An 8,590-nucleotide genomic window follows, 5' to 3' on the forward strand; every position below is an offset into this window, starting at 1 on the left:
CCAGACGGGCACGGTGGGCACTGCCGTGGTTCTGCTATGCCCAGGGACTGCAGGTGAGAGGAGCACGGTGGGTGACCTCTCCCCAGCAAGTACGGTGGTCGTCGCCGTGGTCCTGCTCCCGGCGAGGGCTGCAGGTGAGGGAAGCACGGTGGATGTTCCCTCCCCGTTGAGCATGGTGGACGTCGTTGCAGTCCTGTTGGGACTGTAGGTGAAAGGAGCATGGTGGGCATCCTTTCCCCAACAAGCATGGTAGGCATCGTCGCGGTCCTACAGGAGGGCAGTAGGTGAAAGGAGCACAGTGGGCATCGACATGGTCCTACTTGGGGAGTCTGATGGCACACAGATCCTACCCTGATCTTGGTAAGCGCTGGTCCAGATAGAGGGTAATGCAGAAGGGTGCCGTACCCCTTGTGGATTCCACTGAGAGGAAGAGGGGCACGTGATGGTTGGGGACATATGCCCGTCTTGCTCGGTCCCTTGTCACGCCTCTCTGGGGTCTCCCCTTGGTATTTCTATTATAAAATTAAAAAAAAAAGGTGGTGAAGGTAAATTGTCATATACCTCCTCCATACAATCGGTGATTATAATATTGTGAGTGTAGGCACACATCCTACAGTATGCGTTAAAAGATATACATGGATTTATAAGCTATATTACATACAGGAGTGAGTAATAATATCAGGGTAGCATAGTAGTGCAGCATGACATCAGTGGCCACAGCCAGATGCTGGCACCATAAGGCGAATGGGGTCGGTACCCACTCAACCGACACTACTCGCTACCTCTGGCCAACTCCCTCTCAGCTTCACTGCTATCTAGGTATTTAAATGCTCTATAAAAGTCCATCAGTGGTACACACCAAAGTTCTCTTGTGCACTGCCTTGAGCAGTATATTTCTTAATGGCAATGGCTAGGTTGTTTGATGTAGTCTGTACGACTATAATCGTCTGGGGTTACACACACACACACGCGCACACACACACACACACACACACACACACACACACAATTTATGTATTTCATTCTGGTTACTCTCGGGTGATTTTATTCACCTGATGGAAACTCTCGATTGACGGTGAATGTTTCTAGTTCCTCATTACCAGTTACGTCCTTAAGATGAATGTCATCACAAAGTCATGGGTAGGCTATTTCTGTCCGTACTCAATGACGACACCACTTGCCATGATCTCCTCAAGTACCTCTTTTCCAACACTTTGTTTTTATATACATCTCCATTCTGATTCCAAGCCATGCTAATTCATTCTCAACCACTTAAATCACTCCAGACCATTCTGATTAATCCTTTGTGAACATCCTTAATCATTTTAGGTCACAACAAGTCACTCGCAGTGGCTGGGGGGGTAGGCGGTCAAGATAGGGCCAAGCTCTATTTTGCGGGGACACAATGCTACGTATTGTCCACACATTAAATAAAATGAAATTTCAAATAAGGAAGCCAGTGTGGGGGAAGGGGGGGTCTAACTGGGGTCTCTCCCCCTGGCCCCCTGTAGCTATGCCACAGTACAGCATACCTTGTGTGTGTGTGTGTGTGTGTGTGTGTGTTCACAGAATGGTTCAAGCAGTCTGGATACGATTTTAGCCACACTTTGCATAAATGCTGCAGGTCAACCAAGAATTAAACAATACGTCAGGGTCACAAGGTAAATTCAACTTAGACCATTTTTATCTGAGTTAGGTCAATCTTTGTGGAAGGGATGAGGATAATGTAGGAATACAAGGACTAAATTTTGAAAATACTCAATGATCAAGGTCACAGGGATAGGTCAAAAGCCAAAGCCACAGGACAAGGTTATCTCAAATTATTTTGATCTCATTTGAATCAATGCTGGTGAAAGGTTAATGATGAAGCAACAACAAATGGATTCAGCTCTGAGAACAATCACTGCCCATTACATCTCAACATCCTCCTGTATGTTCTTCAAGCTAATATTAAAACAATACAAGCTACATGCAAATGAAATTGCTCAGGAAAAGGTGTTACAAAGCCTCCTACACCACCTAGAATATGAGTTAAGAACCCACATAATGGCACAAGCTACATGCAAAATGAAATTGCTCAGGAAAAGGTGTTACAAAGCCTCCTACACCACCTAGAATATGAGTTAAGAACCCACATAATGGCATTTAATAACAAAACTGAGTGATACAAACATGTTATAAAATACATATATAAAGTAATAGCAGGGTACAAACACAAAGTGAATGACGAAACTAAAGTCACATGTATTCTTTATTCATGTACTCCGAATGTTTTACAATTTTTCATTATACTGTACTGTATAAGAAAATCAGTCACTGCCTAAGTGCTGGGGTATCTGAGTCTTACTGAGTGATGAGGTTAGGAGTGATGAAGAGGCTGGAGTACAGGAATGAGCCCTAAATGTGATGGTGTAGTGAAAGAGGAGGAAAAATGCAACAGGGAAGGAAAGAAGAGCAGAGACTGGAGGGGAAAAAAAAAAAAGAGGGAAGAATGAAAGGAACAGGAGGGGAAATGGAGGAAATTAAAGAATGAGGGGATAAGAGGGATAGTAAAAATGAGAGAGAGAGAGAGAGAGAGAGAGGGGGGGGGGGAAAGAAAGGACAAAAGGAAGGAAAAGGTTGCAAAAGGTGGTAGTGCTAAAATGTTGGTGTGAACTGGGGAAGGAATGGGTGAATGTTTGAAAGAGGAGGGAGAAGATGAAAAAGAGAGGACAGAGGATCAGGATACAATAGAAAGTGGGAAAATTAATACAAAATGTGGATTGTGAGAACAAATAAAATGATGATAACCATTATATGAAGGACAGAAAAAGAAAACAGATGCAAACTAACATTGACTGGAAGACTGGAGAAGCAATGACAGATCCAGAAGGGGTGGCTCTGGGGACTCAAACTCCTCCAATTTTTTGCTGTGCCACATTTTTTCCAAGACAACATAATCTAGATAAAAGTAATGCCTTTTTGTTGGCACAGGCAGCTAACTCATAACATAGTAAATAAAATGAGTTACTGAAATCCACATTTCTGTTTCTTTTATTATGAATTTGATCCTACTGATTAAACTTTGTCAGCAGTAAGTAATACGAAATACTGGACACCCATTTTATGCTATGGTGGATCTGCCCCTACGGAGAGAGAGAGACAGAACAATGTTCTGTGATGGTAAGCAATAATCCTACACTGAAGTCAAGGTATATGTGGCAGTATTCTACAGCATCCCACCTCATAAACAGTTCTCATCTCAAAAGCCCACAGAAAAACACACTCTGCCTTAACCTGGGAGAATGAGTATCAGTGAACACAGCTCTTGTATATTTTTAATCACAACACTTAGTCATGCTGCAGTAGTTGAGCCAGAGTCAAAATATTAAGTAATCTTATTTAACTTGAATTTACAGCCAATTTTCCAATAAATAACGCTCTCCGGATGGAACACTGTGTTAATATAATTATAAAATGCTGTACAGTACTGTAACTTCTTTGTAATATCTACATAAATAAAGTATGCCCAGATACAAAGTTAGAATCATAATACCTGAATCATATTGTAGATATAAGTACTGACAGACTTCCTCACACATAGCTTTTCTCACATGAGTAATTACAAGTAGCCCTCATTTTACATCAGAGATGTTTTCCAAAATATTATTATTTTTTTTTCTGGAAACTGGGGGAAATAACATAAGCTTTATGTGGAAAAATGAAGTTTCAAGTGGAAACCTCCATGCAATTTACCGATCAAATAAATTACAAAAATAATATAAAAGATGCAACATAAAATGAGGACCTGCTGTATCTATCTTTGGTTGTCTGATAAAAGATAAACACTTGAAACCCCTGCCTTGGGTGTCCACAGAATACTACTGCTTCATCAGCTGCATCACAACACATACATTATAATAAACAATTCTCCACCACAAAACAGGCTCTAATAAAAAACTACGTCATATAATGTACACTATAATACTGTATATGCTAACTCTCATCTTAAAGGTCGGGACCAACTGCCCAGCCCTGGGCTCCTACGCTCCTCATGGGGCAATGTAGGATTGAATGATGGATGGATGGATGGTAAAATAGCTTCATCTATAGTTTCCCATTAGTTTATGTATCATTATAATTTTTGTTTTTCAAATGCAGTTGTCCCTCTCACCCAGCTCACGTTGATTTTGTAGTTCTAGTGATTAAAACGTATTACCCTGAACACTACTGACAAACCCCGTCAATACAGTGACATCTTTTTTTTTTTTTCTCTTGCTACCTTCACAGTGTTATCGAGCTCAGGATATAGTATACAGTACTTTCTTAATCCATGAACTGCGACTTGCAGGCACAGCCATTCTGAGGTGCACTGCGACACACAGATCCAGAGTTGGGTTGAAAATGTAATTTTCCGGGTGGTTTTGGGGCAGATTATTGATGAATGACTTGAAATGTCATCTGGAGACATCTAGAGCCTTTTCAGCTGCTCAGTCTACCACATGTGTACCTCATTAGTCGATGTTTGTTACAATGGAAGGTCAATGTCCAACCCACCAAACGTCAAAAATTCACCAAGGTAGATACTGGGCTGATTTTGTGCTCCATATTTATGCATGCACTCTCATGTGGTACTCATAAAAATTTATTTATGAACATTCCTGGTAGCAGCATTTTTGCCTAAGTTCCACCATCAAAATACCAAAACGTCCAGGCTCTTTATGGTTAAACTAGGGTACATATCGACCTGAAAACTTGTATCCCCATTTGGCAGCATGCTCTCTTCAATATTATACCAATAAAACTGGTCTTTGGAAAAAACACTATCTATCTATCTATACCTATATCCATATATCTCTCTCTATACATACAATACATACAGTATATATATATATATATATATATATATATATATATATATATATATATATATTACTGGTATTTCCAACCTGAAAATACTGAAGTTCAAAACATTGTAGTGGCTAAAGTATGGCATATATCATCCTCAAAACTGATGTACAGTACTTATACTTTATCACATCCTCTATCAACTGGCAAGGCAACAAAATAAATGGTGTGTATTTCCTTGTCATGGGATGAACTAGATTTCCAGACTGCCACAGTTTATGGATTAATGGAGGAGTTAGATACAGCCTTCAGTAACACCTTAACCACTGCTGGCACTCTCCTAAGCTGTATAATATAATCATCAAATAGCAACTAATAAACATAACATTATCATGCTGAAGAGATTAAGTTTAAATGCTGAAGAAATTAAATTTAAATGAACTTGTAAAATTAATAAAAACAAAAAGTGCTCCCTGTTCTGCACAAAAGGAATAAACTTGATCACAGTATCCATTAATTTGTTGCTACTGGCAATCAACCTTTAGTATTCAAGCTATTTTCCTGGCAATCAAGAGTAAGTAAAACAAACATGAAAAATTTATATCAAAAGAGGACACAAAAGAAAAGTTATGTTGCTCTAACTTCCACAGCAGCAAAAAACTCATTTGTATAAATATAATTAACAAGTTTTTTTACAATCCCCTTTAGTGACTGATACTGGCCAATGAGTATTAGATTAACTTGAAGATAAACTAGTTACTCTTGAAACTAACTAAAACTTTCTGGCGATAGCCAGTTGAAAACGCAGTACCCAAATTTTTCTTTGGATAATGAGTACAGATATAAAATTAACAGAATGAAGAAACAGATTAAAACTTTCTGGCAATAGCCAGACGAAAATACAGTACCCAAATTTTTCTATGGACCAAGAATAAACATAAAAAAAATAACAGACTGGTTTTTAAAAACATGGCCAAGGGCTAGTACGGTTACTTCACTTTTATGTTTTGTCTGAACTATCTACACCCCATGTTTTGGCCTCTTTAAAAAATTTCCATTAGACTGCTAGGAAACTGTATGTCTATTCAACTCTAAAACACTGGCTGGGATGCTTATGGATATTATTCTGACTGGCACCAGATTATTCTGTTTAGCTGAGGAAACACCTATCAAGGAATGCTGGGGCAGTTTAGGACTTAATTCTGGTTACCAAGAAATAAATCATATCAGTTAAGGGATGCATCTCACTCTCAGAGCATAGACAGTTCTTCACTATACCAAAATAAAACATAAATTCTTGCTTACCTGGCCTAGCAACAACCAAAAACTGATTAAGCTTTTAAACAGCCCGACTGGATTACTGTACTCTCACACTCAGACACAGACACACTGATACTGTCACAAACTCATCTGCTATTTTCAGTCAGGACATTAGGTAAACCACAACCTACAACAGGATGCTACAAGGATAACACTCCAGAGCTTACTGCAATAGCAATATACTGTAGTGATTATAATGTCTGATGTCTTTGCTGCAAAGTGAATGATTTTCAAATATACAAAATACAACTGTCCATTTTAATACCTAAATATATTATGTGTACATAAATACATATATTACACTGTCACACAGGAATTAAAATATACTGTATTACATTCAACCATAACTATGTATCTGTTGAACTAATATGAAAATATGTCATCAGTTTTAATAAGCCTCTCTTTAATATGTAACTATATTGACTACAACTCCGAGTGGCCTTGAACCCTTTCACTATTGATTTTTTTTTTTTTTTTTTTTTTTTTTTAATTCTTACTATCACTAGTTGATTTTTTTTTTATCACAGGAGGCAGCCCTCATATTAAAAGGGTCAGAAACAACTTTCATATTCCCCTCTCACTGCTATCCCCAGGTGATTATTAAATAGTTTACAACTGACACCTCTAACATTCAATAAAGTCTCCCATAAAATTTTTAAAAAATCATCAGGAGGAAGCATAAACAGTATAATAAATCAACATCATACTGAAGGGGTTAACTGTCTCAAGCCAAACCTCTACTTAGTTTACTATACAACAAACACAGTAAAAAATAATAGTAATGCCATTTGTTACATCAATTAAAATACTATAATGGAGTATTGAACACTGGCTTAATTACATCTCGAAATAAGCAACACCTCCCTCTGCCTCTCAGTTCTGTTATTCAATACATGGAATGGTTTCTATAAAATCCCTGAATATTTACAACTTTTAATTATTGATTTGCCATAAACCTGGAAAAAAAAAAAAATCAAAGCATAAAAAAAAAAAAAAAAGTAAAAAAAACTAGCATTTCCAAAGAAACACAACCAGAAACATACGGAGCAGTTGTAACCACATGAATAATTTGCATAATAAAATATAGCACAAAAATTATACGGTATTGTACATTCAATATGGCATGACAGGAAGGCAAGATGCACTTCAAGAATGATATTTTGAGATAATGTATTTTAGAGCATTTTAACTATCTTACAAATACTGTATAAAATAAAATAAAATAAACTCTATTGGATACGTTTATATGATGCTACAAAATGTGGTGAATGTTTTTGGAGTATAAGATAGAGCCAGGATTCCAGGGGCTTGAACAGAGAGAATGGAAGCGTGGCCCATTGCATTGGGCAAATTTGGGCTGTCTGGACATTGTTACTCCTCACCCTGCCCTAGGGTGGGAAAGGAGGTCCAGATGATGATGATGATGATGGTAAACTTAAAAACTAAAACTGTCATGAAGGAAAAAGAACACTGAAATACTAGGCCACAGCAATGAAAAATGAACTCCTTCAGCCTAACCAGATAGTTTTTCATTTTATTCATGCCACCTCAAGCTGACTATATTCACCTCAAGAAAGATTTATTCTTCTGAAGGAAATAATGAAGATGTTATCAAACCACACCTGCAGCTGAAGTCTCCCCTTGACTAAATAAAATTGCATAAGTGTAGCAAGAATAAAATAAAAAATTGTTAATCCACAATTAAAGTCTATTATGTGAACCAGTAAAATGCTACTTTATGAGAAACATCATTAAATGAGACATAATCTGATTCATGCTTTGGGATCTGAAGCCCTATTAAAAAAAATTAATAATTTTAAAAAATAAAAAATTCTATACAGTAACCAAAATCTATAAGAAAAATACAGTTTCATTCATATAAACTCATTAAAAAAAGTAGTAAAATGTTACATTTAAATCATCACCAACTTTAACCTGAAACAACTTTAAATGATGACTGCTTGTATCCCAAGAGAGTGAAGTGGCTATCAATATCTGTCATTGACTCACCGACACTCACTCACCACAATAGCACGTTCAGAGAGTACCGTATTTCCTGTATAATAAGACGCTACAAGTGCTAAGACACACCCTATAATATGCTGGGAGTTTTTTGGGGAAAAAAAATTATTTGACGATTTAACAGCTCACCGTACTAGCAAGTCTACGATGCAGACTCTACAACGTCATTTTTGCTTGTGTCACAGCAAATTATCACATACTGGACCTATTATCAAATATCTGTGGTTATTATTAATTAGATGTATCTAGTTCAACACAATTTTATACCTATTCACATCAGCAACAACACATAGTTGCTGCTACAAGGCATGTAAACACACTGGCGATGGTGTGTTCACATCCAGCTCCCACTAGCTAATGTTTTTACATTCAGCAGTTCGAACAAACCTTTACAACTAGCACCCCCAACAGAATTCACTCA

Source organism: Coenobita brevimanus, chromosome 63, assembly GCF_032717465.1.
Source record: "Coenobita brevimanus isolate Jiangsu-jjx chromosome 63, ASM3271746v2, whole genome shotgun sequence".
Lineage (NCBI taxonomy): Eukaryota > Metazoa > Arthropoda > Malacostraca > Decapoda > Coenobitidae > Coenobita > Coenobita brevimanus.